At 38.9% G+C, this 4,174-nt stretch overlaps 1 protein-coding gene across 1 annotated transcript in view; it reads left to right on the forward strand.

Annotated features, from left to right (window-relative positions):
- LOC102830467 (zinc finger protein 337-like) overlaps positions 1–4,174 on the forward strand; it is a 51,708-nt gene that overhangs the window by 3,066 nt on the left and 44,468 nt on the right. The gene's annotated exons all lie outside the window — the stretch shown is intronic.

Genomic DNA, 4,174 nt, shown 5'->3' on the forward strand with positions numbered 1-4,174 from the left:
CTGCAGGAACCTCAGAGGAAATGTGGACAATTCACTTTTGTCGGTTTTGCTATGTTCTGATTTTCTTTTTCAAATATCTGTTCATTGTCCGCCCACTGTTTGCACACCTCCTCTCTGGTGACTAGAGCGGGGTGCCTGAGCAAGTGGACACCCCCCAACCTCACCACTGGTGGGTTCTTCTGCCACACATGCGGCTTGGCTTCTGCTGTTTGACACGGTCCCAGCAGAAGGAGAAACGTCATGCAAAGCAGATGCTTCTCAGAAGCTGGCTTCTATCTTCTCTGTAAGATAACTCTGAATTCACTTGTAAAAATATATAATATGGCCATATTCACAGCCTTTACTGTGAGCTCTGCAGGCCTTGGGAAGAAACCGGTCTGGCAACAATTGTTTCAACTTCAGTGGTTTGAATTCAAATGGAATTAATTGTATGAGCCACTCCCGATCACAGAAAACCTAAGTAAAAAGTAACTGCATTTATGAGCTCACAAAAGCAGAGAACAAATTACAGTAAAGTTGACCGACACCTACGGACCTCACCACAATCAATTACCAGCCAGAATCTACAGATCCCCAGTATTACATACAGGCACCTATGTAAATAGGCAGAGAACAGTGAGCATAAGTGAAAAATAATCTGATAATCTACATTTCCTGCAGCAAATAGCCAGGTTGGGCCTTATGCCTCACAGCTTCAAAAGAAAGGAACATAGGAACACTGTGGTTAAGCAATCTAATGAATACTTTAGAAAAACAAAATAAGTAGATGTTCGTAATACCTTTACTATGAAAAATAGTAGTACATTATGTAGGATAGAAGTTTGATAATTAGTAGAAATAATAAAGTAGTGTAGCCATTGATGATTAATAGAAACATATTACTAAGAGGATGTAATCAGGGATCTGAGAAGTGGAAATGATTTGTGTAAGGTTTACCTTGATCTTTTAGTAGAAATCAGCAATTTATCACATAATGTAGGAGAGGAGATGATGTCAAGAGGAAAATGTAAAATAGTTGAAAAATGAACAGAATATGGAAAGGTCCGTTTGGACATCTCAGAAATACTTTTTATTAAGATTGTATGATCACAGGGTGGAGGAATGTTATGATTAAAACTGTAAAAATTGAAGGGAAAATCAAAATATCAAATTATTTTGTACTGTATAATTTTAAGTGTAAAAATAAAGACTTGCTGAGCCGGGGCAGAAAGAGAGAGAAGTAAAAGAGAGAGAGCCCCATCAGCCAACTAAGCAGAGACTCCTCGATTGCTTTCATTCTCGCTGATTCCACGTCTACTCACCTGTCCCGTCACCCTGAGAGAGCTGGACTCCCGCACATGGGTGTAGATACTCTCAGCACAAGAGCAGGCCCTGAACTTTTTTTTTTTTTTTCAATTTGGCAAAGGCCAGAAAACAATGGGTGTGGAGTGGGAAAGAGTTTAAAATCAAAACAGGCCAAAAATTAAATTAAATCCTGAGGTACAGCATAACAACCAACAGTGGCATCTTGAAATCTCTCTTGTTATTGTTTTTTGTGGTTGCTGTTTTATGCTGCCCCTTCTACCTTTGTGGGACTCTTTCTTTCCCTGTATCACCGACGAAGAGACCGCAACCGATACCATATAATTAAGCTACAATCACGCTGTACAAAACACCAATTTCTAGGCAAGAACCAATACCAACTGCCATATACCAGGGAGACAGACACCTGTGAAAGTTACTCTGATTAAGCAATAAGAAGAGTGTGATCACATCTACCGGGAAGCAATCAGAAAGCATAAAACATACCAAAACTACATAGTTAAATATTAAGGCCACAGATAAACACTAAACATGTCCAAGAAGCAAAAGCCAATGACCATATCAACACATGTCCAAATATACGATAAAATGTCTAACAGAAATGGCCTAGAGGTAGACCTGGACTCCATCCTGGAAGGACGGCACCCTTTGGAAATGCCTGAGAAAGAATTCAGAAAAATGATTGTAAAATGTTTCAAAACACTTCCCGGTGGAGTTGAGAAAAATAAGGAAGAAGGCAGGAAAGTGCTACAGGAACAATCAAATAAGATAGATACAGTATTGGAAACCATTCAAAACCTACAGAAAAAGGTCCAAACGATCAATAATAGAATCTCAGAAATAGACAATACACTGAAAGGGCAAAGGAGTAGAATAGAAGAGATGGAAGGCAGAATCAGTGAGCTGGAAGACAAATGCCTCAATACCACTAAGAAGAGCAAACAGAAAAAAAAACTGAAGATCTAAGATTCATGTTGGACAACATGAAGAGGAATAACAAGAATTATCGGCTTTCCAGAACAGGAAGAATCACATAAGTCCACAGAGGAAATCGTTGAAGAACTTCAGGAAGAAAATTTCTCTAACATCCTGAAAAGATAAACATTCAAGAAGCTCAAGGAACCCCACAGGAAGGATAGACTGCAAAAGAAAATCACTGAAACATATCATAATCGAGCTCTCCAAAATCAAAGATGAGACATTCCTGAAAGCAGCTAGGTAAAACAGAAGTGTTACATACAAAGGCAAGCAAGTCAGATTAAGCTCGGATCTCTCAACAGAAACCATGCAAGCAAGACGGCAATGGGGTGATATATATACAACCATGAAAGAAGAAAACTGCCAACCAAGAATCCTTTATCCAGCAAAGGTATCAATCAAATATGATGATGTAATCAAAACATTCTAGGATAAACAAGCTAAGGGATTTTGCCAAAGGGAGTTCTGTGGACTGAGAACCAACAAGAACAGACAACAATCAGAGACTGACACACGTGGCATCACCTCCCTGAACTAAATCGACAGAAGGAAATGTCGAGAACAGAACAAAACTGTAAGAACAAACTCAGAGAATCTGGGAAGTCAGTCTATGATCAAAACAATTACAACATAAAAGAAGATAAACTGTAGGAACAGAGATCCAAATGGTGAGAAGATTAGGTACATTACAGGATAAAATAGACTGTACTAAATGGAGGGAAAAGTTAATGGACTATAAGGTAATCTCAAAGAAAATTAACACTTTACAACATACAAAGGAAATGAAAATCCAGGAACATGGAAACATTAAAACTGAGGAAATGCACAAGAAAGAACACAAAAAGCATGAACTCAGCAAAGGAAGACACATAGAACAAAGAAAGCAGCAACACCACAAAAACAAAAAACAATGTCAGCAATTAATCCATGCCTATCGATAATTACACTGACTGTAAACAGATTAAATGCACCAGTTAAGAGATGGTGGCAGAATGGATAAGAAAACAAGTTCTTTCAATATGCTGTCTGCAAGAGACACATCTCACACACAGAGACAAAAACAGATGGAAAGTCAAATATGGAAAAAAATATACCAAGCTAATTGCAATTAAAAAACAAACGAACAGGAGTGGCAGTACTTACAAATCGCCGATAAAATAAACTAAGGCAAAAACCAGCATATTAGACAAAGATGGACATTACCTCATGATTAAATGGACAGTTGAACAAGATTACATAACCATAATAAATATCTATGCTCCCAGTGAAAGAGATCCAAAATATATAAAGCAAACTCCAATAGATTTGAAAAAAGAAATAGACAAATCTATCATAACAGTGGATGATTTTAATACACTGCTTTCAAAAATGGCTAGAACAACCAGAAAGAAACTTGACAAAGACACAGAAGAACTGAACAACACAATCAGCCAACTGGACCTCGTAGATGTGTACAGAGCATTCAACCCAACAACAGCACATCACACATTCTTTTCCAGTGCACAGGGAACATTCTCCAGAGTAGACCATGTCTTGTTGTCGTTGTCAAGTGCCATCGAGTTGGAACCAACTCATAGCGACCCCATGCACAGCAGAACGAAACAATATCCAATCCTGGGCCAACCTCACTACCACTCTCACATTTGATGCCATCAATGATGACACCTGACTGATCCATCTCGTTGGGGGTCTTCCTCTCTTTCTCTGACCCTCCATCTTACCCAACATTACGTCCTTCTGTAGCAACTGTTCCCTCCTGACAATATGTCCTAAGTAGGAGAGACAAAGTTTAGCCATTTTGGCCTCAGGGAGGACTCTGGCTGCACCTCTTCAAAAACAGATCTATTGGTTCTTTTGGCAGCCCATGGCATTTTTAGTATTCTCCTCCAACACC

The sequence above is a fragment of the Chrysochloris asiatica genome, unplaced genomic scaffold (genome assembly GCF_000296735.1).
Source record: "Chrysochloris asiatica unplaced genomic scaffold, ChrAsi1.0 scaffold00584, whole genome shotgun sequence".
Classification (NCBI taxonomy): Eukaryota; Metazoa; Chordata; class Mammalia; order Afrosoricida; family Chrysochloridae; genus Chrysochloris; species Chrysochloris asiatica.